Source organism: Sminthopsis crassicaudata, chromosome 2 (genome assembly GCF_048593235.1).
Source record: "Sminthopsis crassicaudata isolate SCR6 chromosome 2, ASM4859323v1, whole genome shotgun sequence".
In the NCBI taxonomy this organism is placed as follows: Eukaryota; Metazoa; Chordata; class Mammalia; order Dasyuromorphia; family Dasyuridae; genus Sminthopsis; species Sminthopsis crassicaudata.
Window position 1 is genome coordinate 108,410,891 of NC_133618.1, and position 27,834 is coordinate 108,438,724.

At 32.8% G+C, this 27,834-nt stretch overlaps 1 long non-coding RNA gene across 4 annotated transcripts in view; it reads left to right on the forward strand.

Moving 5' to 3' along the window:
• LOC141554735 (uncharacterized) overlaps window positions 1–18,519 on the forward strand; it is a 983,981-nt gene extending 965,462 nt beyond the window's left edge. For all 4 annotated transcript variants that reach the window (XR_012485934.1, XR_012485933.1, XR_012485929.1 and 1 more), the window contains one exon: window positions 13,648–18,519. This is a non-coding gene — a long non-coding RNA (uncharacterized LOC141554735). The remainder of the gene's footprint in view (window positions 1–13,647) is intronic.
• Window positions 18,520–27,834: the final 9,315 nt, after the last annotated feature.

Consider the following 27,834-nt stretch of genomic DNA (forward strand, 5'->3'; position numbering starts at 1 on the left):
ACCAAGAATAAACTATCCAGCTAAGTTTAGCATTTTCTTCCATGGAAGAAGATGGTCATTTAATGAAACAGAGGAATTCCATTTATTTCTAAGAAAAAAACCAGACTTAAACAAAAAAAAATTTGATCTACATCCACAAGACTCAAGAGAAGCAGCAAAGGTAAAAAGAACTCTGGAGAACTGTATCTCTGTTGTGGATATATAGAAAGAAGTCATGGATAATTTGATTTTACTGATATAACATAAAAAAGGGAAGTAGTAAAGGGAAGGGCATAGTATCAGAAAAAGGTAAAGGAGAGATAAAAAGAGGGAAACTACATCCCAGGAAGAGGCATAGAAAATCTACCACATCTGAGGGAATTTAGAGAGGGGGAGAAACATTGTGTGAATTTCACTCTCATTACAGTAGGCTCAAAGAGTAAATAATTGAAATATTTGTTTTTCAGAAAATTCTCTCTCACCTTATTATAAGGGGGGAGAGGAAAAGGGAAAAGGAAAAGGGCAATAAGGGAAGGGTACAAGAAAGGAGAAGGGACTTATAAGGAGGGAGGAGGGATACTAAAAAGGGAGGGCTGTGCATCACAAGTGGGGTCCATAAATTAAATACTAGGGAATGGATTCACGGGGGACAAGGGGGAAAAAAGCATAATCAGGAGATAATATGATGGCAGGAAATGCAGAATTAGTAATTTTAACTGTAAATGTGAATGGGATCAACTCTCCCATTAAAAGGAGGCAGATAGCAGTCTGGATCAAAAGTCAGAAGCCTACAATATGTTGTTTACAGGAAACACACTTAAAGCAGGGAGATACATACAGAGTAAAGGTAAAAGCTTGGAGCAGAATCTATTATGCTTCAGGTGAAGCCAAAAAAGCAGGGGTAGCTATCCTTATCTCAGATCAAACAAAAGCAGTAAATAATCTAATTAAAAGAGATAAGGAAGGAAACTATATCCTGCTAAAAGGTAGCATAGACAATGAAGCCATATCAACACTAAACATATATGCACCAAGTGCTATAGCATCTAACTTCCTAAAGGGAAAGTTAAGAAATTTGCAAGAAGAAATAGAGAGCAAAACTATAATAGTGGGAGATCTCAAACTTGCACTCTCAGAATTAGATAAATCAAGCCACAAAATAAGTAAAAAAGAAATTAAAGAAGTAAATAGAACATTAGAAAAACTAGGTATGATAGATCTTTGGAGAAAACTGAATGGTGATAGAAAGGAATATACTTTCTTCTCAGCAGTTCATGGAAACTATACAAAAATTGACCATATATTGGGACATAAAGATCTCAAAATTAAATGCAGGAAGGCAGAAATAGTAAATGCCTTCTTCTCAGATCACAATGCAATAAAAACTACATTCAATAAGAAGTTAGTGTAAATAGACCAAAAAGTAATTGGAAACTAAATAATCTCATCTTAAAGAATGACTGGGTGAAACAGCAAATTATAGAAACAATTAATAATTTCACCCAAGATAATGACAATGATGAGACATCATACCAAAATTTGTGGGATTCAGCTAAAGCAGTAATAAGGGGAAATTTTATATCTTTAGAGGCTTACTTGAATAAAATAGAGAAAGAAAAGATTAATGAATTGGACCTGCAACGTATAAAGCTAGAAAAAGACCAAATTAAAAACCCCCAACTAAAAACTAAACTTGAAATTCTAAAATTAAAGGAGAAATCAATAATATTGAGAGTAAAAAAAAACTATTGAATTAATAAATAAAACTAAGAGTTGGTATTATGAAAAAGCCAATAAAATAGATAAACCTTTGGTAAATCTGATCAGAAAAAGGAAAGAGATAAATCAAATTGTTAGTCTTAAAAATGAAAAGGGGGAATCTTTCAACCAATGAAGAGGAAATTAAAGAAATAATGAGTTACTTTGCCCTACTTTATGCCAATAAATTTGATAACTTAAGTGAAATAGATAACTACCTCCAAAAATATAGGCTTCCTAGATTAACAGAGGAGGAGGTAAACTGCTTATATAGTCCATTTCAGAAAAAGAAATAGAACAAGCTATTAATCAACTCCCCAGGAAAAAATCCCCAGCACCAGATGGATTTACATGTGAATTCTACCAAACATTTAAAGAACAATTAGCCCCAATACTATATAAACTATTTGAAAAAATAGGGGATGAAGGAGTCCTACCAAACTCCTTTTATGACAAAGACATGGTAATGATACCTAAACCAGGTAGGTTGAAAACTGAGAAAGAAAACTATAGACCAATCTCCTTAATGAATATTGATGATAAAATCTTAAATAAGATATTAGCAAAAAGACTTCAGAAAATCATCTCCAGGATAATACACTATGATCAAATAGGATTTATATCAGGAATGTAGGGATGGTTTAATATTAGGAAAACTATTAGTATAATTGACCATATTAATAATCAAATTAATAAAAACCATATGATCATCTTAATAGATGCAGAAAAAGCATTTGATAAAATACAACATCCATTCCTACTAAAATGCTTGAGAGTATAGGAATAAATGGATTATTCCTTAAAATAGTCAGGAGCATATATTTAAGACCACCAGTAAGCATAATATGAAATGGAGATAAATTGGTACCTTTCCCAGTAAGATCAAGAGTGAAACAAGTTTGCTCACTATCACCATTACTATTCAATATTGTATTAGAAATGCTAGCCTCGGCAATAAGAGACGAGAAAGAGATTAAAGGAATCAGAGTAGGTAATGAGGAAATCAAACTGTCACTCTTTGCAGATGATATGATGGTATACTTAGAGAACCCCAGAGATTCTAATAAAAAGCTATTAGAAATAATTCACAACTTTAGCAAAGTTGCTGGATACAAAATAAATCCACATAAATCCTCAGCATTTTTATATATCACCAACAAAATACAACAGCAAGAGATATAAAAAGAAATTCCATTCAAAACAAATGTCGAGAGCATAAAATATTTGGGAATCCATCTACCAAAGAAAAGTCAGGAATTATATGAGCAAAATTAAAAAAACACTTGCCACAAAAATAAAGTCAGATTTAAATAATTGGAAAGACATTCAGTGCTCTTGAATAGGCCGAGCAAATATAATAAAGATGACAATACTCCCCAAACTAATCTATTTATTTTGTGCTATACCAATCAGACTCCCAAGAAACTATTTTAATGACCTAGAAAAATAAGAACAAAATTCATATGGAATAATAAAAGGTTGAGAATTTCAAGGGAATTAATGGAAAAAACTCAGATGAAGGTGGTCTAGCTGTACCTTATCTAAAGCTATATTAAAAAGCAACAGTCACCAAAACCATTTGGTATTGGCTAAGAAATAGAATAGTCGATCAGTGGAGCAGATTAGGTACACAGGACAAAATAGGGTACAATTATAGCAATCTAGTGTTTGACAAACCCAAAGATACCAACAATTGTTATAAGAATTCATTATTTGAAAAAATCTGTTGGAAAAACTGGAAATTAGTATGGCAGAAATTAGATATGGACCCACACGTAACACCATATACCAAGATAAGATCAAAATGGGTCCATGATTTAGGCATAAAGAATGAGATCATAAATAGATTAGAGGAACAGAGGATAGTCTACCTCTCAGACCTGTGGAGGAGGAAGGAATTTATGACCAGAGGAGAACTAGAGATCATTATTGATCACAAAATAGAAGAGTTTGATTACATCAAACTAAAAAGTTTTTGTACAAACAAAACTAATGCAAACAAGATGAGAAGGGAATTAACAAATTGGGAAAAATATTTTTACAGTTAAAGGTTCTGATAAAGGCCTCATTTCCAAAATCTATAGAGAACTGACCCTAATTTATAAGAAATCAAACCATTCTCCAATTGATGGTCAAAGGATATGAACAGACAATTTTCAGATGATGAAATTGAAACTATATCCAATCATATGAAAAAGTGTTCCAAATCACTACTAGTCAGAGAAATGCAAATTAAGACAACTCTGAGATACCACTACACACCTGTCAGATTGGCTAAGATGACAGGAACAAATAATGATGAATGTTGGAGGGGATTTGGGAAAACTGGGACACTAATGCATTGTTGGTGGAGTTGTGAAAGAATCCAGCCATTCTGGAGAGCAATTTGGAACTATGCCCAAAAAGTTATCAAACTATGCATACCCTTTGATCCAGCAGTGCTACTACTGGGCTTATATCCCAAAGAAATACTAAAAACGAGAAAAGGACCTGTATGCGCCAAAATGTTTGTGGCAGCTCTTTTTGTAGTGGCTAGAAACTGGGAAATGAATGTATGCCCATCGATTGGAGAATGGTTGGGTAAATTATGGTATATGAATGTTATGGAATATTATTGTTCTGTAAGAAATGACCAGCAGGATGAATACAGAGAGGTTTGGAGAGACTTACATGAACTGATGCTGAGTGAAATGAGCAGAACCAGAAGATCGCTATACACTTCAACAACAATATTGTATGAAGATATATTCTGATGGAAGTGGACATCTTCAACATAAAGAAGATCCAACTCACTTCCAATTGATCAATGATGGACAGAAACGGCTCCACCCAGAAAAGGAACACTGGGAACTGATGTAAACTGTTAGCACTACTGTCTTTCTACCCAGGTTACTTCTACCTTCGGAATCCAATTCTTAATGTGCAACAAGAAAATTGGATTTACACACATATATTGTATCTAGGTTATACTGTAACACATTTAATATGTATGGGATTGCCTGTCATCTAGGGGAGGGAGTAGATGGAGGGAAGGGAAAATTTGGAAAAATGAATACAAGGGATAATGTTATAAAAAATTCCTCATGCATATGTACTGTCAAAAAATTATAATTATAAAATTAATAAAAAGAAAAGAAAAAGTCACAAAAAAGGAAAAATATTATTGGGGAGGCTTTTGATTTATCCCCATTATAGATGTTTATTGATGGGAATGTCATTTTTCCCCTTTTTTTAGGTTTTATTTTAGTTGCATACCCAATTCACTGAGCTATTCTTTTTCTATTTTGTTGATGTATGAGAAATTTCATCCCATTCATATTCACAGGTATGATAATTCCCTGTGTGCCTTACTGTTTTTTTTTGTGTGTGTGTAATATCATGTCATCTGCAGAATATTGCAGATATTGTTGCCTTTTTGCCAATTCTTTTATCTTTAATTACCTTCTCTTATTTTGTTGCTATCATTAGCATTTCTAGAATTACTTCAAGTAAAAATGATGAGGAACATCATTTATTTTCTCTATGCTGAAAAATCTTCTAATGTTTCTTTATTTTCTGTGTGTAGGTGTGTGTGCCTATTCAAATTAGTAGAGAGAATTTTCCATCAGAAGTTCCCTACACAATGAAATATGTCTATCAAATATATCTATCAAATCATTATGTTAATTGTAACAATCTTTAACTATATTTGTATTTCAGTTATGGATTTAACATGATCATAATGAATTATTTTCTAAAATTGTGATATACAGACACAAACATATACACATGTGCATTTTTCTCCTTTCAATTAGTACTGAGACTCCTTTGTTTTTACTAAAATGATGCTCATTTCTTCTCCCCAGTTCTCCCAATTCCAAGCTTCTTTAAATTCATTTTCTGATTTTTCTCTCTCTTTTTTGATTATTTTGCTATTCTCTTTCCCAAATCAGAGTGTGATAACTAATCTTTTACGCACACATCCCTCCCTATGTTTGTCATCTATTATATTCAAACATTCTTGTATCATTTATTATATTCATAGGAAGGTGTCTGCCTTCCCAAAATGTTTTCTTACATTCTTTCTCTTCCCCCTTTAATGATACTCTACATCTATTTCTAGATATATTATTTCTTGATTTAGGCAGGGAAATAAAGTAGAAATAATTCTATAATTCAAATATGGGGAATAAAATAATCCTATTCATTGCCTTTTCTCCCATATTTATTAAAATATTTTATTTTATTTTGATCAACTATTGCTTTTACATAACATTTCAGAATATGTCTATCCCACCTTATCACCCCCAAACAATAAATCTAGCCTATAGCAAATATTTTTAAAGAGAAAAAAAATCATTAAAAACCAACACAATGGGGCTATTAGATAATGCAGTGGATGGAGCACCAGCCCTGAAGTCAGGAGGATCTGAGTTCAAATATGGTCTCAGACAATTAACAATTCCTAGCTGTGACCCTGAGTAAGTCCCTTAACCCCAATTGCCTCAGCAAAAAAATAAACAAACAAATAAAACAAAACAAAACAAAACAAAACAAAGAACAAAAACAAATAAACAAACCAAAAAAAAAAAAAAACCCTACACATTAAAAAAAAAAAAGTGTTTATATGCAATATTCCAGAACCATAGTGCATCATCTTTTCCAAGAGGGGAAGGAAGTATATTTCTTAACTCTTTTATGAGACCAACATTGTTCATTATAATTATACTACTCAATTTCTTTTTGTTACTGTATTTCATTTTATACTATTATAGCCATAGTAATACATTATGTAAATCTTATTCTAAATTCATTTTATCTAAATTTCTTCACAATGCACTAACTTTTGTTACCTTCATATAATGCAATTTGCTTAGTCATTCCTGAATTGCTGGATATTTAGTTTATTTCTACTCCTTTTCTACCCATGTTACAATCTATTTTTTCCCTTTAATTTCCTTGGGATATATGCCTATCAATGAGATCTTTGGGTCAAAGGCTATGGACATTTCATTCACTTACTTTAACATAATTCTAAATTACCTTTCAGAATGGTTGTACCAAATCACATATCTATCAATAGTACATTAACATGTTTTCCTTCCCAAAGCTGTTCTAATTTTAACTATTTAATTCTATATTCAGTTTTGCCAGTTGCTGAGAGTGAGCCAAAAACTTTGATTTATTTCTTTTACAATTTTCTTAGTGATTCACTGTATATTTTAGTGGAAATTTTGAAATTATTCTTTTGAGAATTATTTGTTCATATTTTTATCATTTATTCATTAGAAAATTGCTTATGTAAACTTCCTACCTATTTTTAATATTTATCTTTTCTCTAATTCCTTTCTAATGTCATTTCATTCTTCTTTCTGTCTATAAGTGTAATACTTTATAATTTATGAGTCCTACTCCCTCAGTCTCAATAAATTCCCTTTCAATAAGGATTTTTATTGTTATTAACTAGTTCATATACAGTATTTATGTACAATTTTAAAACTTGCAAAACACTTTGCATATATTATCTCTTTTGATCTACATAATAACTCTGGCTAGTAAAATAAATTATTGTGCATTTTATAAATGAAGAAGGCAAAATTAATACAAGAATTAAGTGATTTGGCCAAGACCTTATAGCTGGTAACTGAAGCAGGATTGAAACTCAGATACTTTAAGTTCATAACTCTACCTATAATACCATCTAAGATGAATAGCTGATATCCTAAGGTATTTTATCATTCAACTCTTCCCCCTCCCCAACTCTCTCTCTGTCTCTTATTCAGAGTTCTTAGAGAAACCCCACTTCATTCCTTGTTTCCATGGGGTTGCATTATAAAGATAAGTCAATGTGTTTTCTTTCTTTGGTAGTGCCCAGTTCCCATTCTCACATGCATGAACTAACCTCCAATTGTCACCTTTCCTCATCCAACAAATCTAAACCAGGAGGACATATACAGCATTTCTTGTATAGCTCTCTCTCTCTCTCTCTCTCTCTTTTTTTGTCTGAGGCAATTGGGGTTAGTGACTTGCTCAGGATCACACAGCTAGGAGGTGTTAAGTGTCCCAAACTATAATTAAACTCAGGTCCTCTTGACTTCAGTGCTATATTGCTCTATCTATTGCACCATCTAGCTGCCCCTTATAACTCTATTTTTGATTATTAAAATTCTGTTACTTTTTTTTTTGTTTTTCCCCCTGATTACCACCCTTTTTATCCATCTAGAATGAACTATTCTGTATTATCCTACTATCTGTAGCATCAGTATGCCCGTTCTGAGTTCTCTTAATCCATATTTAGATATCTGCTTCCAACCATTCTGGGTGAATTTTCTAAATGAATTGTTGAATTGTAGCATTTGCATTTTCTTTTCATGATGATTTTATGGAATACCTGTAATCCTTATATAATTTTATGATGTTTTTGTTTCAGTAACTCTGTTCTTACCTTTTTAGAGCATGACTGTCTACATATCCCCTTTCAGGTTGTAAAACATGATTGAAGGATTGAATAAGTCTTTTTTTTTGGACAGTTTAGTTTTCATTCTGTGTTTCTGCTACAATTAAATGACAATAATTAGCACCTAGTTTTCTTTAAAAATTTTTTTTAATTTTAATTAAAATCAATTGGTTTTGTTATGTAGAGGACTATAGATAGTAGAGGAACTCTGGGTGAGGTAAAGATCCTCCAGCTCAGCAAGGGGACCTGCTGACATGTCTGGTTTGGCTCCCCTTTTCTCCATGGGCATCTTGGTTTTCCTGAGAAGTCAGAGGGCATGACAACCTATGTTGCAATTAAAGCAGAATTATATTAAGTGATAAAGAGATGTCTGCACACAATAACAAGTTGTTTATGTGGTTCCACATGCACAGTATATAATTAGCACATTCCCAGTGTGCTATACTCATGTCAGGATATTAGAGTATATAAGGCTGAGGGAATTTTGAATAAAGGAACTACTATTTGACCATTCTTCATGAGTTCTCACTCATGATTAGGATTTGGGCTGTTACTGAAAACCTCTTGTAAGCAGATCCAGACATTGTTGCTTGTTTGTTTGCTTGTTTTTACAAAATAATAATTTACTAAAAAAAAATATAACAAGAACAAAAGGTATAAACATTTCTCCACACACCTAAGATATAATTTTCTTTATACTATTTTGATCGTTGGGAGTACTTGTATAATTTCTGTAAAGCTTTATTCCAACCAAGTTCATTGTTATAGAGTGTATATATCTATATCTATCTATCTATCTATCTATATCTATCTATCTATCTATCCATCTATTAGTCTTTGGTTTTAAATTCTCTAATTTTTTAAAGCATACTGATTTCTTTCTTAAAACCTCTAAAATCTCTTTCTTAAAATCTTTGCCTGCATTTCTTAGCTATTTCCATTTAATACTTGGACTCTTCTGAACAGGTCCAGGTATCTTGGAAAAATATTTTATAATTTTTTTTGGTTGAGTTATGAAGTATTGTTCATCAAAATGGCATGTTTCTTCAAATATTTCCTTATTTCCTTTCATTAGTCAACATTTAACTGTCAGTCACTCTGATGTTTTTTTTCAGGCTGTACTTGTTTTAAAATAAACTTCTTGTGATTAATCTTTTTTCACTTTGTAGACCTATCACTATAACATTCTCTTCCTGTCTTTGTTAGTTATTTTCTATTCTCTTGGAATATTGAAGTTAAAGAGCTCCTGCACTCCAAAATGTCATTAGTCAGTTGGGATATACTCAAAGAAATATGAAAGGTACATGTAAATGGTCTGAGTTTTTCAATCCCACTCTTTCTGGCTCTACTTTTTCTTTGAGCATCTATGTATGCAAAATCATTTGTAACAGCTCCTTTTGTAGTGGCAAGGAACTGGAAACTGAGTGGATGCCTATCAGCTGGAGAATAGCTGAAGAAGTTATAGTATATGAATGTTATGGAATATTACTTTTCTATTTAAAAAAACAAAAACAAAAACAAAAACAAAACAAAAGAGCAGGATGATTTCAGAGAGGCCTGGAAAGACTTACATGAACTGATCCCAAGTGAAGTGAGTAGAACTAGGAGATCATTATATATGGCAACAAGATTATATAATGCTCAATTCTGATCAATGTGTCTCTTTCAAACAATGAGATGATTCAGGCCAGTTCCAATGGTCTTGTGATGGAGAGGGCCATCTGCAGCCAAGAGCAAGGATTGTGGGACAGAATATGGTTGCAGTGGTCCTCAAACTTTTTAAATAGGAGGCCAGTTCACTGTTCCTCAGATTGTGGGAGGGCCGGACTATAGTAAAAACAAAAACTCAGACTCTGTCTCTGGCCCTCAGCTCATTTGCCATAATCCATCAGGGCCACATAAATGTCAGTGGGCATCTGGCCTGCAGGCCATAGTTTGAGAACCCCTGGATCACAGCACAGAATTTTCATTTTTTTATTGTTGTTTGCTTGCATTTGGTTTTCTTTCTCATTTTTTTCTTTTTCATTTGATTTTTCTTGGGCAGCATGATAATTGTGGAAATATGTATAAAAGAAACGCATGAATTTAACATACTGGATTACTTGCCATCTAGGGGGGAAAGTGAGATGAAAGGAGGGAGAAAAAAATTGAATCACAAAGTTTTGCAAGGATGAATGTTGAAATTTATGCATATTTTTGAAAATAAAAAGCTTTAATTTAAAAAAAAAAAGAAATTGTTTTCTTTTGTCCATGGTAAGCTGATCATAAAGTGGTTGAAAGAAGATTCTCCGTTCCCTAGAAGGCTCCTAAAGATGGAAGGTGAAACAACTCTAAGAAATCTTTATAATTATATGCAATTGAACTTTCATTTCTTATGATGGCTATTTCTTTTCATGTAATACTAAATTAAGTAACTTAATCAGCTGGATAGCACAGTGGATAAAGTGCTGATCCTGGAGTCAGAAAGATTTTTATTTGTGAGTTCAAATCTGGCTTCAGACACTTAACTAGCTATGTAACCCTGTGTAATCCCAGTCACAAAGTATCAGATATGAGTGAAATGATTCAATAACAGCAACTAAATAGCTGTAACTAGCACTATGCTTATGGGCTCCTTGTTTGGCCAAAATCTTAAATTTTGAACCAGCACTCTACATATGACATTTTCCTTCTAAAATTTTCTAACTGGCTTGATTCACTGATTTTGACATGCCTTGAAAGCAGTTTCCTCTGGGATTGTGTCAGAGGGTTAGCTTCAGGATCTTTCAACTACAACAGCCATAAATGGTATAGGACTTCCAAAAACCAGCCAACATTGCTAAGACCTGTAATAAAATAAAGGAGAAGAAGGGGTCTAAGGCAGGAAAAATTAGAAGAAATGAGAACTCAATTAGTCTTTAGGAGGAAGAAAGCATTTCCCCAAAGCCAACTCTCCCCTCCCAGTCTCTGCCAAACACTTAACTCCCCAATTTCAGTGCTAAAATTATATTACCTGGGCAGTTCAGTTGTGAGAACCTAGAAGGAAAGAAGATTGACCAATGAAGTGGTCTTAGCCTATTTTTTTCTGTAAAATGATTTTATGATGAGTTCTTTCAAATTTCCTCTTTAATTACTGATTTTTCTGTATTGTGGGTTACTTATTGTTTGAAGGTTATGTAGAGTTATATATTCTTGTCACTCTGCTATTGTCCCAGAAATTTTGTGGTGACTTTTCAGAGGATATAACTTTCACTGATAAAATATCTGAAGTTCATGTCAAAAAGTGGTAAAGAAAAGTCATTGTTTTCTAGGTATACCAAATAAGTAATAAGAGATGACCCAGGGATTATTTCTGTGACATACTTCTTTATTCTTGAGACTGGTTCTCATCTCTCATAATATTATTCTCCCCATAATAATCAAGCATTGCTCATGTCTCCATCTTCTCATCTTCCTCACTCATATTGTCAGTGAGGTTGGGAAGATAATGCAAGCAGGTATATAGTTTTTGACAGTGTCAACTTTATAAAAAATTGAATATTTTAATAGAAATAGTTTCTTGTGTCTTAGTTAACCATCTAGGGAGTCATATACCATAGCCATCTTATTTTAATACTATTAGGTGGTGTTTTTTCAGTCTTTCTGTTTGAGTATGACTCTGTGACTACACATGGGTTTTTCTTGGCAAAAATATTAAAATAGTTTGCTACATCCCCACTTTTTAAAGCTCATTTTACAGATGAGAAACTAAAGCAAATGGTGTTAAATGACCTGACAAGGATTATCCAGCAGGTAAGTGTCTGAGGCCAGATTCAAATTTAGGAATTCGAACTCAGATTCATCTCCCTGACTCCAGGCCCAGCTCTTTAGCCACTAAGCCACCCAACTGAGCAAAGCACTAAAATTGTGTCTACTTCATTTTTATCACCTGCTAAATGGGGTTAATTGCGGTACCTCCCTTTCAGAGTTGTTGTGAAGATCAAATAAGAGTTAAGTACTTTAAAAATCTTAAAACTCTTTATAAAATATTTACTATTATTACTTTGGTTTATTTTATATATATTTTCTGTATACGTATGAGAGACAACGTGGCATAAGGGATTAAGATTTATTTATGTGTATTTATATTATTATTTATATGTATGTGTATTGTTGCTTCTGCATATGGCTATAAGAAAAGACTAGATAAAAAATGATGAGAGCGAATAAGGAACAAGCAGCTAAAGAGAGGAGAGAAAGTCAGTTCTTACTCTGAATAGTGGTGCTGTTGTTAGAACCTATGTGACCATCTGAATTAAAACAATTCCGCTTGCTTTAATTATTGACATCTGCTGGCTTCATTTTTATTAGACCAGTCTCTCACTCTTAGATCTTTCCCTTGTTTTTGTCTTTTGAGAACTACTGGCACCCTTACTTCCATGTCAAATCACTAACTCCAGTTTATCAGATTATGCAGGATGACCAGAAATACAATGGAGTGTACTGGAGAAGTCTTAATGTAGCTTTGAGCTTTAACAACTTAAGATTTTGGGGATGCTCTGCATTCTTTTCACTCCATCAAAATCCCTTAGTTTTAGACCACTACTTCACATATATATATATATATATATATATATATATATATATATATATATATATATATATATATATATATATATATATATATATATATATATATATATATTTAAATCTTCTCAGCTTTTTTCCAAGTTTCCTTGAGATTTAAGAGGGTTAAGAAGTCCAACCCCTTAATCTCACAGATATGAACATTGAGGCTTAGAGATGCTATATAACTCCACTAGGATCACACTGCAAGTGACAGCCTGAGATAAGAGCCTAACGTACATCTCAGTGACTTCAGTCCAGCCCTCTGACCATTATATAGCACTGCCTTCTGATTTTGGAACCTTGTCTGTAATTCACTACAACCTTAAATTAAAGGTATTTGGCTCCCTATCCATTTTCTGCAGTTCTAAATCCCAGGCAGATATTTGACCTCTACATATAACAAGATATGTCTGTCTACTTTTCCTGGACCTAGTATTTCCAGACCATTTTACCCACAAGGTATTCATACCCTGACATTCAAAGACAATAGAACCAAGAAGATGTATGCTCTACAGGAGAAAGGAAATTGAGTTGTTTCCTTACTATACAGTCAGGGGTGAATACTTTTTCCCCAAAATTGGAGATTACAGAGGCAAGAAACCGACTAATTTTTATAATTCCAAAATGTTTATGTGGTCATTTATTTCAATCAGTTGTAACTTTTGGCCTTACACAAGTACAATGAGTTTGAGATCAATCTCCAGCCCCACCCCATTATGGCAACTCATTGAACATTCCAACCCTGAGGTCAGATTATAAAATCTGAGAATGAGTCCATGTGCCTTTGCTCCTTCTCCAGTGCCAGATATTTCTGAGGCACCCAATTCTTTGGGAAGATCATTCTATCCAAATCATTACAATAATGAAAAGGTTTGTTCTGATTACAGGGGCCCCACCATGGTTTGCTGACTGTTAAGAGTGTCTCTCCTGCTGTATTATCAGAGCCCACAGAATGAAACAACAAGACTCTTGATCACATCTGAGTCTGTCCAAGGCAGTAGCTTCATTTGGAAGTAGCAAGAGAAAGGAGAAGAGACAGGGATCAGAAATGTACAGTGGTAATAAAGAGAATTCAGGTAATGGAGAAATTAGATTTTCCCCCCTCAAACATACACTTTTCAAACCCTTTTTTGTCTGATTATTGTGGAAATTGAGATGATTGAATCATTTTTAGCAAATTATTAATGCATGTTTTTCTTAAAGAAAAAGAAACTAAAGAATGGTTGTAGTCCTTTGTGGTAGATTGCTTTTCAGTACAGTATAACGTAAACAGATTAACTGCAGTGTTTATTCAGTGTGAAAAAACAGTTCCAAGAGCCCCAGGTGCTTGCCAAGATCATAATTGTACCTTCTTAAATACTTTCATTACTTGGAAGTACAATAAGGGAAGCAGGGACACATGCTTTCCATTTTGTTGTCAACAAAACACCTCCAAGAAATTAAGCTCTATTTTCTCTAGAATTTATCTCTAGAATTGTTGAGGGCATTGGGAAGATGTTGGGAGGTGAGACTTTCACTTCTTCAAGCAAATTGGGAAGGAATATATGAGTTCTGTCCTTGGACAGACATGTTTCATTTGTGGAATACTTATAATTTTTCTGAGTTCAGGACAGGATGAATTGTATCGCATTTACAGAATCAGCTAGATATTCTAACATAACCTTGGATGACAGTGAAAAAAAAGGATATCCAAATTGGTACTTGGTTTATTTGCTATAGAATATTAACTTTTTGGTAAAGAAATGTCATTTTCAATTCCCACTTAAATTATTAGAAAATCAGAAATCTTAAATAATTAGAGCTAGAAGGAAACTAGGAGATCATCATTTCCAATTCCAACAGAGGCCCTAAAAAGCCAAATGATTTTTCCACAATTTCCAGAGATGGCATGTAATAGAATGGAGATTCAAACTCAGATTTTCTAGTTACAAATGAATGATCTTTTGGCTAAACTACTCTGATTCAAAAAATTTTCCTTACAAATTCATAGTATGAGCAAAGGATGTTAGGAGTGGAAGGAATTTTTCAAATTTTCAAGTATCTAGGTGGAAGCATAATTACAATACAATGTGCTGGTAGTTCCTGAAAATAATATCTAAATATGAAGGAATTAAATGATGAGGAGAGGTGTGATAAGAAATCGGACAGCCTGAATAAGTATTGGTTGGAAATATGTAAGTATACAAATACAAGTATTGTATTTGTACAAGAATTACCTGCTTCCCCATCTTTTGCATTTTGGGGGGGTATTTTAAATCTCTGTCACTCCAAAATAAAGAACAGGTGTGTGTGTGTGTGTGTGTGTATTTGTGTGTGTGTGTGTGTGTGTGTGTATGCATGTTTACAGGCACACTCAAATGCAACAAATTAACTGGAACTTGCCTAATCAGAGCCCTCTATTAATTAGAAGTTTTCTGCACCTGGAAGAAATGAGATCTTTAAGACAGAAAGGAAAAAATATATTTTAAAAAAGCTGATATCAAGTCTTTTATCAATCAACAAGTATTTAACACCTGTTATGTAGTCAGCACTATTTAGTCAAAGAAACAATTTCTTGAGATACGTGGGGTCATTGTAAATTCATCTCAGCTTTTAAATTAAAGCTTTTACTTTTCTAGTTCTATAAAATGACCACTGATATTTATTGATAACTCTGGCATACTTCCTAAGATCTGTAATCATTAAAAGGAGTTTAATTCTGCCCAGGTTTGCAAATGTGCTGTAGTTTTTTATGGTGGAGAATTAGACTGACAGTTTATAAATAACAAAAGCTGAAATAAAAAAGGTGCTTTCTGGATAAATCTGAGTTAATAAAAGCATTCAAATAATCACTATCTACCATTTCTTAGTGTAATCCAAGGCCCAGCACTCCACACTCTGGGCTTGAATGAATCTGGAGGATATATCATACACACACACACACACACACACACACACACACACACACACACACAAACACACACACACACACACACACACACACACACACACACACACACACACACATATATATATATATATATATGTAGACAGACATGAAATACACTATTCTCTGTTTTTTGGCTCATCATGGCTCCAGAAAATTTGGGGAAATTTTTGAATATTGCCCATGTCTAGTTTTCCAAAGATGTAAGTAAAAGGATCCCAGGCACTTTACAAGCAGTTAAGAGTGACAATGAATATTCAGGTAAAGGGCATCCTTTAATGCACCTATTTCATTCCAAGTAAAATCCATTCCTTCCCCCCAAAGCAAAGGTTTGTACATAAACAATTGATATAATTTTCTTCCCTCTCTTTCCCAAGGATCCTACAATCATAGAATCATAGATTTAGAATGAAGAAACCTTATAGATAATCTAGTCTGACTCCCTCATTTTAAGATTAAGAGGCAGAGAATCAGAGTATAACTATTTTGTCAGATGTCACACAGGTTGTTAGTTTCAGAGACAGAATTCTAATACAGGTCTCTGAATCAGAATAGTATGCTTTTTTTGTTAGCACCATAGTGTTTCACTTATCAACATAAGAAAGCTGCAAGAGGCAATTTTGATAAAGAATAAAAACACACTTGTAAATTCTTATTGAGAAAAAGCATTCCTTCCGGGATGGAGCCAAGATGGTGGAGATGACACACATTTCTTTCTTACCTTCTCCTATAGCCCTTAGATTAATCAGCAAATCCAGCCTCTGAATTAGCTCCGGACTGACAGAACTCATAAATATTGGGAGTGCAACAAATTACTAGCAGAAGATAATTTCAAAGATGGCCAGAAAAGGTCTGTTCAATTGGAAATAGGAGGGAGGCAGCCAGCACAAGCAGCTGAGAACTTCACAGACAGCTCAAAGTCCTAGGGCAGTGCGGGAGCTGCAGTGAGGACTCCACATGTCAGAGAATCTATGGGGAGGAATCTATAGCACCATGTTGGCTACTCTGCCCTGGCTATAAACCAGTAAATTAGCAGAGAAGTTAGAAAACATTCAACATAAGCACAAAAGGTAAATAGTGAACCCCTAAAAGCCAGAGTCTCATGGGACCTGGCCACACCCATTCAGCACCAGATGTGAGTCAGCACTGACCCATCCCTGCTTCAGATACCCATAAAGGAAGCTGCTGCTTGTAGAGGAAACATGGAAAACTCCCCTTCCCTAAAAGCAGACCTAAACTTTTTTTTTTTAATGAGTAAAAAAGTAAAGAAAAGTTTGATGATGTCTTCTATGAAAGAGAACATATCAAACCCTGAGGAAATTAAAGGCAGATTGTCTCCAGATGAAGCCCCGAAAGGTGATATAATCTGGTCCCCATCACACAAGGTTCTCTTAGAAGAAATTTTAAAAGGATCTTAAAGAGAGCTAGAAGAAAAATGGGGAAAGAAAATGAAAACTTTGCAAGAGGGTTTGGAAAAGGCATATAACTCATTAAAAGATAGATTTGATAAAATGGAAAAAGAAAACAACTCCTAGAAAAAAAAGTGTTTGTGAAACAGAAAAAGAAAATAGCTCCTTAAAAAACAGAATTTGTGAAATGGAAAAAAGAAAATAACTCCTTAAAAAACAGAATTTGTGAAATGGAAAAAAGAATCCATAGAACAGAACAACTCATTTAAAAATCCAATTGGATAAATACAAAAGAAGTTAAAAAAAAAAAGTAAATGAAGAAAACAATTCACTAAAATTTAGAACTGAACAAGTGGAAATGAATGACTCAATGAGACAACAAGAATCAATCAAGAAAAAACAAAAAAAAAATAGAAAAAATGTAAAATACCTAATTGGGAAAACAACTGACCTAGAAAATAGATCTAGGAGAGACAATCTGAGGATTATTGGACTCCCTGAAATCCATGATGAAAAAAAGAGCTTAGACACTATTTTTCAGGAAATCATCAAAGAGAACTGCCCGGATGTCATAGAATCAGAAGGTAAAATGACCATTGAAGGAATTCACTGAACACCTCCTGAAAGAGACCCCCAAATTAAAATGCCAAGGAACATTATGGCTAAATTTCAGAACTATAGGACCAAGGAAAAATGTTATAAGCAGCCAGAAAGAAATAATTCATATACTGAGGAACCACAATAAGGATTACTTAGAACCTAGTAGCTTCCACTTTAAAGGATCAAAGGGCCTGGAATCTAATATTCCAAAAGGTGAAGGAACTTGGAATACAGGCAAGAATAAATTACCCTGCTAAACTGAGCATTTTCTTTCAGGGAAGAAGATGGATTCAATGAAACCAGTGAATGTCATTTATTTTTAATGAAAAGGCCAGAGGTAAATAAAAAAAAAAAAAATTGATCTCCAAATATAGAACTCAAGAGAAGTATAAAAAGACAAAAAGAAAAAAAAAACTCTTGAGAACTATTTTTGTTATTGGTATACATAGAAAATCAATGTGTAATCTGATTTTACTATTATAATATAAAAAAGAAACTAGAGCTGGAAAAGGGATTGTAACAGAAAAAAAGGGGAAAGAGGAGGTAAAATGAGTGAAATTACATCTCAGGAAGAGGCAAAGAGAAGCTATTATAATTGAGAAAAAGAAGGGAGGGTTATGAATATTGTGTGAATCTTACTCTCTTCAGATTTGGCTCAAAAAAAGAATATTAGATATATTTGGTTTCACTGAGAAATTTCTCAACTTATAGAAAAGTGGGAGGGGGAAGGCAAAAAGGGAAAGGGTAGGCTAAATAAAAGAGAAAACAGAAATAGTAGGTGAGAAATATAAGAAAGGGGGAGGGTCTCTAAAGGATCAGGACTGCTTGAGACAAGTAATGCTCATAAGTAAAATACTGGAGGGGGGAGGGAAAGGGGGAAAGGAAAGAGAAAAGTATAATTTGGGGCTAACAAGATGGCAGGAAAGACAGAATTAGTAGTTTTAACTGTAAATGTGGTGAACTCTTCCATAAAACATAAGTATATAGCAGACTAGAATCCTACAATATGTTGTTTAGAAGAAACACATTTAAAGCAGAGTGATATATACAGAATAAAGGTAAAAGTCTGGAGCAGAATCTATTATGCTTCAGGTGAAGTAAAAAAAGCAGGAATAGTCATCCTGATTTCAGATCAAGTAAAAGCAAAAATTGATCTAATTAAAAGAGATAAAGAAGGAAACTATATCTTGCTAAAGGGTAACATAGATAATGAAGCAATATCGACATTAAATATATATGCACCAAATGGTGTAACATCCAATTCCTAAAGGAGAAGTTTAGAGAGTTGCAAGAAGAAATAGATAGCAAAACTATAATAGTGGGAGATCTCAACCTTGCTCTCTCAGAATTAGATAAATCAAATCACAAAACATATTTTTAAAAAAGTTAAAGAGGTAAATACAATACTAGAAAATCTAGATATGATAGCTCATTGGAAAAAATTAAATGCAGACAGAAAGGAGTATACTTTCTTCTTGGCAGTTCATGGAGCCTATACAAAAATTGACGAGATATTAGGACATAAAGACCCCAAAATCAAATGCAGAAAGGTAGAAATAGTAAATGATTTTTTCCCCAGATCACAATGCAATAAAAATTACCTTCAATAAAAGGCCAGGGGAAAATAGGCCAAAAGGAATCGGAAACTAAATAATCTCATCCTAAAAAATGAATGGGTGAAACAGCAAATCATAGACTCAATCAATAGTTTCATTCAAAAGAATGATAATAATGAGACAACATACCAAAATTTGTGGGAAGCAGCCAAAGCAGCAATAAGGGGCAATTTTATATCTCTAGATGCTTACTTGAATAAAATTGAGAAAAAAGAAGATCAACGAAGTGGGCTTGCAACTAAAAAAACTAGAAAAAGAACAAATTAAAAACCCCAATCAAATATCAAACTTGAAATTCTAAAAATAAAAGGAGAGATCAATAAAATTGAAAGTTAAAAAAAACTATTGGATTAATAAAACTAAGAGTTGGTTTTATGAAGAAAACCCAACAAAAACAGATAAACCTTTATTAATTTAATTAGAAAAAGGAAAGAGGAAAATTAAGTTATTAGTCTCAAAAATGAAAAGGGAAAAATATCCAATAAAGAAGAGGTAAGTAGAGCAATTATTAGGAGTTAATTTGTGTGATGATCTGTTCTCCAAATTGTAATCATTCTCTTGGAGCAGGTTTCTTGGGGAGCTTCTGGGAGCAGCCTTAGTTTCAATTCAGTTTCCATAATCACCTCAAATGCAGCCAGGAGTTAAAGTCCAAATCCTTTATTGTCTCTTCCAAAATCTTATCTCTTTCACTTGGGATTCGGCTAGTTTTTTGGAGGCCTTCCTCTCTCCTTGGTCCCTGAGAGCTCTTGCTGCTAGTCCTTTGTCTCTGCCAGCTTCAGCCTCTTGTCTTACCAATGTTTCCATCCAGCACAAAGGTGGAAGTGGGAATGAATCTTGATTCTTAATCTCCTGAAGTCCCCTTGAAGTTCTCCCAAAGTTCTCCTTGGCTGAAGTCCTCTCCCAAAGTTCTGAGAGCTTCTCGCTTATATGTTCCACATTGAATATATGCCAATCATTATATCATGAGGAAACCATTATTTGTTGTAGGTTAAATCAGTGCAAAATTATATTTAACCACTGTCTCCTCAATTCTACTCAGTACATTGTTTCAAGTTCTGGCCCATAATATCTCCTTGTAGGGTCAAATCAATCATACTGAACCATGCTAAATTAGATAATTATTGTCTCTATCCAATTCCAGTGACTTGGCACCTTGTAAGAATCCTAACAACTTTCTCCAACTTTATGCCAATAAATTTAACAGCCTAAGTAAAATGGAGGAATACCTACAAAAATATAGATTGCCCAGATTAACAGAAGAGGAAATAAATTATTTAAATAATCCCATTTTAGAAAAAGAAATAGAATAACCTATTAATCAACTCCCTAAAAAAAATTCCCAGACCAGTTGTACTTACGTATGACTATTACCAAACATTTAAAGAAAAGTTAACTCTAATACCAAATAAACTATTTGAAAAAATAGGGAATGAAGGACTCCTATCAAATTCCTTTTATGACACAGACATGGTACTGATACCTAAAGCAGGTAGTATGAAAACAGAATAAGAAAATTATAGACCAATCTCCCTAATGAATATTGATGCAAAAATCCTAAATAAAATATTAGCAAACAGATTACAGAAAATCATCCCCAGCATAATATACAACAACCAAGTAGAATTTGTACCAGGAATGTGTGGCTGGTTCAATATTAGGAAAACTATTAGCATAATTGACTATATCAATAACCAAATTAACAAAAAAACATGTGATTATCTCAATACATGCAGAAAAAGCATTTGATAAAATCCAACACCCATTCCTAATAAAAACACTAAAGAAGATAGGAATAAATTGACTTTTCCTTAAAACAGCTAGTACCATCTATTTAAAACCATCAGCAAACATCATATATAATAAAGATAAACTGGAACCACTCCCAAAAAGATCAGAGCTGAAACAAGGTTGCCCATTATCACCATTACTATTTAATATTGTATTAGAAATGCTAGCTTTAGGCAATAAGAAAAGAAAAAGAGATTAAAGGAATTAGAGTAGGTAATGACAAAACCAAATTATCACTCTTTGCAGATGATATGATAGTATACTTAGAGAACTCTAAAGAATCAACTAAACTATTAGAAATAATCCACAATTTTAGCAAAGTTGCAGGATACAAAATAAATCCATATAAAACATCAGCATTTTTATATATCACTAACAAAATCCAACAGTTAAGAGATACAAAAAAAATCCATTTAAAATAACTGTTGATAGTATAAAATATTTGGGAATATATCTGCCAAGGGAAATTCAGGAAGTATATAAGCAAAACTACAAAACACTTTCCACACAAATAAAATCAGATCTAAGCATTTGGAAAAATATCAAGAGCTCTTGGATAGGTCAAGCAAAAATAATAAAGATGACAATACTGTTTACACTAATCTATTTATTTAGTGCTCTACCAATCAAACTCACAAGAAACTATTTTACTGACCTAGAAAAAATAACAACAAAATTCATCTGGAAGAACCAAAAGGTCTAGAATTTTGAAGGAATTAATGAAGAGAAAAGCAAATGAAGGTGGCCTAGCTGTACTAGATCTAAAACTATATTATAAAGCAGTGGTCATTAAAACCATTTGGTACTGGCTAAGAAATAGAGAAGTTGATCAGTAGAAAAGGTTAGATTCATAGAACAAAATATTCAATGACTATAGCAATCTAGTATTCAACAAACCTAAAGGCCCCAGCTTTTGGAATAAAAATTCACTATTTGACAAAAACTGCTGGGAAAATTGCAAACTAGTATGGCAGAATGTAGGCACACCTAACATTATATACCAAGATAAGGTCAAACTGGATTCATGATCTAGACATAAAAAATGATATTATAAACAAATTAGAAGAAGATAGGATAGTTTACCTCTCAGATTTGTGGAGGAGGAGGAAGGAATTTGTGACCAAAGAAGAACTGGAGATCATTATTGATCACAAAATAGATAATTTTGATTATATTAAGTTAAAAATTTTTGTACAAACAAAACTAATACAGACAAGATTAGAAGGGAAACAATAAACTGGGAAAACATTTTTACATCCAAAGGATCTGATAAATGTCTCATTTCTAAAATATATAGAGAATTGACTCTAATTTATAAGAAATCAAGCCATTCTCCAATTGATAAATGGTCAAAGGATATGAAGAGACAATTTTCAGATGAAAAAATTGAAACTATTTGTAGTCATATGAAAAGGTGCTCCAAATCACTATTGATCAGAGAAATTCAAATTAAGGTAATCCTGAGATACCACAACACACCTCTCATATTGACTAGGCCAACAGGAAAAGATAATGCTGAATGATGGAGGGGATGTGGGAAAACTGGGCCACTGATACATTGTTGGTGGAATTGTGATCATTCTGGAGAACAATTTGGAACTGTGCTCAAAAATGTATCAAACTGTGCATACCCTTTGATCCCGCAGTTTTTCTACTGGGCTTATATCTCAAAGAGATCTTAAAGGAGGGAAAGAGATCCACATATGCAAAAATGTTTGTGGCAGCCCTTTTTTTAGAGGCAAGAAACTGGAAACTGGGTGGATGCCCATCAATTGGAGAATGGCTGAACAAATTGTGGTATATGAATGTTATGGAATACTATTGTTCTGTAAGAAATGACCAGCAGGATAATTTCAGAGAGGCCTGGAGAGACATATATGATCTGATGCTAAGTGAAATGAGCAGAAGCAGGAGATCACTATACACGGCAAGAAGAAGTCTATACAATGATCAATTCTGATGGACGTGGCTCTCTTCAACAGTGAGAAGATTCAAACCAGTTCCACTTGTTCAGTAATGAAGAGTGCCATCTACACCCAGAAAGAAAATCGTGGGATCAGAGTGTGGAACACAATATAGCATTCTCACTTGCTCTGTTGCTATTTGCTTGCATTTTTTTTTCTTTCTTGGTTCTTTTTCTTCCTTCTTGAACTTTCTTATGCAGCAAGATAACTATATAAATATGTATACATATATTGGATTTAACATGTATTTCAACATTTTTAACATGTATTGGACTACCTGCCAGCTAGGGGAGGGAGTGGGAGGAAAGAGGCAAAATTTTGGAACAAAAGGTTTTGCAAGGGTTATGGTTGGGAAAATTACTCATGCATATACTTTGTAAATAAAATAAATCAATAAATGAAAATATTCATAGCATCAATTTTTTGCTATTTTAAGAAATCATGGGGGAAATGAGTACCAATAGAATGGGGAACGGCTGAATGAATTGATGTATATGAATGTAACAGAATTTTATCATGATGTAAAAATTAATATGAGAAATAAGAGAAATTGGTGTAAAGTATAACTGACATTTAGAGCAGTATATTCCACCTAAAACACTACTCAATGACTGCAATAACAAAAAATGAAAAACAATGCTAAAATAAAATCAAATATTTAATTTCAATAACTACTATTGGCTCTGAAAAAGAAATAATGAAATCCACTCCTATAATTTCCTTGTGGAAGTGAAGGGACCTATGTTTTTGCAATGTAGTATACACTGATAGGTGCAGACACTAATCAGTTTTGCATACTTTATTAAAAGGGAAGGTTCATTGTGTATGTGGGAGAACACCTAAAAATTAGTAAGTAAATCAGTAGTACTTACAATCTTATGGAGAAGGACTATACAAATTTATGATCACTTCACAAACTGAAGAAAGGCAGGATGGTAGAGGGCACATTCTTTTAGAGCTTTGCAAAAGATCTAAATAAACAGTCACAATTAAAGGACATTTAAAGATGAAACTGCAAGATGGTTAAACAGATGACAGATTTAAAAATATCAGTAAAGATGCTCATTTCACTCAGCAGTAAAATGAGCAAGACCAGGAGATCATAATATACTTCAACAACAATACTCTATGATGATCAATTCTCATGGACGTGGCCATCTTCAACAATGAGATGAACCAAATAAGTTCCAATAGAACAAAAATGAATTGAACTAGCTACACCCAGTGAAAGAACTCTAGGAGATGACTATGAACCACTACATAGAATTCCTAATCCCCCTATATTTGTCCAGCTGCATTTTTGATTTCCTTCACAGGCTAATTGTACACTATTTCAAAGTCCAATTCTTTTTGTACAGCAAAATATCTGTTTGGACATGTAGACATATATTGTATTTAATTTATACTTTAACATGTAACATGTATTGGTCAACCTGCCATCGGGGGGTGGGGGTGGGGAGAAGGAGGGGAAAAACTGGAACAAAAGGCTTGGCAATTGTTAATAATGTAAAATTACCCATGTATATATCTTGTAATTAAAAAAGCTAAAATAATAAAAAAAAGAAGAAAAAATATCAGTAAAAATTTCAATAACAAACATTTTTAATCAAGGAGAATAGAGTATATTATAATACTATGTCCACATAAACATACACACATATCCTATCACTTTCCTTCTTGTTCTAGGTGGAATTTTTCTCTTAAGAAGCTTTTTGAATTTTGTTTAACCAAAATTAACCATGTTGTCTTCTCTAATTGAACTGATTCCTTTTTTAATCATTAAACAAACATTATTTGTTTATAGCTTTGCAAAGAATATGATCTAATTCTCTAATTCTTTTTATGATGTTCGCATTTCTAGTTATTACATTGTAGATTGATGCATTGTGGATTATTATACAAAATCTAAGTATCTTAGTCCAATATCTGCTATGAACATGTCCAATTTTCCTAGAAGTTTTTTTTTTTATTAAAAGGGAAGTTCTTCAGACAATTCTCACATGATGAAATTGAAACTATTTCCACTCATATGAAAGAGTGTTCCAAATCACTACTGATCAGAGAAATGCAAATTAAGACAACTCTGAGATACCACTACACACCTGTCAGATTAGCTAAGATGACAGGAACAAATAATGATGAATGTTGGAGGGGATGTGGGAAAACTGGGACACTGATACATTGTTGGTGGAGTTGTGAAAGAATCCAGCCATTCTGGAGAGCAATTTGGAACTATGCCCAAAAAGTTATCAAACTATGTATACCCTTTGACCCAGCATTGCTGCTATTGGAATTATATCCCAAAGAAATACTAAAGAGCGGAAAGGGACCTGTATGTGCCAAAATGTTTGTGGCAGCTCTTTTTGTTGTAGCTAAAAACTGGAAGTTGAATGGATGCCCATCAATTGGAGAATGGTTGGGTAAATTATGGTATATGAAGGTTATGGAATGTTATTGCTCTGTAAGAAATGACCAGCAGGAGGAATACAGAGAGGCTTGGAGAGACTTACATCAACTGATGTTTAGTGAAATAAACAGAACCAGAAGATCTTTGTATACTTCAATGCTGTATGAAGAGGTATTCTGATGGAAGTGGATATCTTCAACATAAAGAAGATCCAACTCACTTCCATTTGATCAATGATGGACAGAAACAACTACACCCAGAGAAGGAACACTGGGAAATGAATGTAAATTGTTAGCACTACTGTCTATCTACCCAGGTTACTTATACCTTCGGAAGCTAATACTTAATGTGCAACAAGAAAATGGTATTTACACACATATATTGTATCTAGGTTATATTGTAACACATGTAAAATGTATGGGATTACCTGTCATTGGGGGGGAAGGAGTGGAGGGAGGGAGAGGATAATTTGGAAAAATGAATTCAAGGGATAATATTATAAATAAATAAATAAATAAATAAATAAATAAATAAATAAATAAATAAATAAATAAATAAATAAATAAATAAATAGATACATAAATAAATAGATAAATAAATAAAAGGGAAAGTCTTTACTAAATAATTTTTGTTTTTTAATTAATCAATACACAGTTGAGTTGTCTTGTTTCTGATTCTTTTCTTATCCATTGTAATGATTTACTTTTTTTTTTTTAACCTATGCCAAGTGGTTTTGATGACTGCTGTTTCATAATAAAGGTTGAGTTCTGAGAAATGTTTTTTTTTTCTTTCATCCAATCTTTTTATAGTTTACTTTGATAATCTAGATATTTTTTTCTTTTTTCAAGAATAAATTTGTTATTATTTTATAAAGATCTATCAAGTATCTTTCTGGAAATTTGATTAGCATAAATTGAAAATATAAATTAACTTTGCTATTTTTATTACATTGGTATGGCCTAGCCATGAGCACTAAATTTCCCTTCACTTAGATAAGCTGTCCTTTATGTCTTTAAGGAACATTATATAATTAAAAACATACACATATTTTGAATGACTTGGCAATTAATCCTCAAATATTTTTGTAGTTAGTAGTTTTTAGAATTGTACTTACATTTATATTATTGTCTGTTTTGTTATTATTATATAGAAATTCTACTGGTATTTGAAAATTTGCTTTATAATTTTTTGCAGTTGTTCTTTTACAAGTAGTTACATCTATTTCCTGAGATTGTATTATTTAGCAACCTTATTGATTCTTCTGCTAATTTGTATATCATATTAAAAAAAAGATATTCCTCTAATTCTTTTGTGGTTTCAGTTTTGTTAGCTTATAACTAAGCATAATAATTTTATATTTTGATATTTATATTTTATATTTATAATTAATATAATTTTTATGATAATTTTATAGTTTTATAGTTTTGCTGTGATTTTTTCATATTCATTTGCTAATTTGACTTGATTTGATTTTCTATCCTTTTTTTAAAAATAAGATTGACCAAAGTATTATCATTTTAATTAATCTTTTCATTTCTATTTTTATTTGTAATGTCTTCAATTTTCTCTCACTTCCTACATGAGTATTTAAATTTATTTATTACTTTCTAGTTTACATAAATACATATTCATTTTTAAAACTATCTCCTATGTCTATTATGTTAATGTATGTTTGCCAGGATAGGTCTTCTCCCCTCAGTACTGCTTTAGCTCTCCCTGGGAGCTAAGTATGTTATTTCATCATTATCACTTCCTTTCACATAATTATTCTATGATTTGTTCTTTTATCCCACTTTCTGTCATTATATAAGATTTTCTTATAAGGCTCTAATTGTATCTGCATCTCTTATTTGTTCTCCTTGAATTCATTACTATTTTTATTTTCTTATGATCTGCAAAAGGATATGTTTATTATTTCTGCCTTTTTTACATTTGCTTGATTCACCCTAAGAGGTGGCAAATTTTTGTAAAAGGTCTATGTGGTGTGGATAAAAGCATACATTTTTATTATTTAGTTGTTTTTAGTCACATCAAATTCTTCATAATTCCATTTGGGGTTTTCTTGCCAGAGATAATACAATGGTTTGCTGTTTCCTTCCCCAGATCATTTTATGAATGATGAAATTGAGGTAAAGAGAATTGCAACTTGTCCAGAATCACAGAACTAATAAATATCTGTGGTCAGATTTGAATTCAAGAAGATGGTTCTTTTTTATTCTAAGGCTGGTTCTCCATCCACTGTGATACCTAGATGTCCCATAGATTCTTTAGTAATTCCATTTGGAAGATACTATAAATTCTTTAGTACTAATTTTTTCATAATTTTTTCAGTTCTATATTTTTTCTTATCTTTTTGTGAGATTT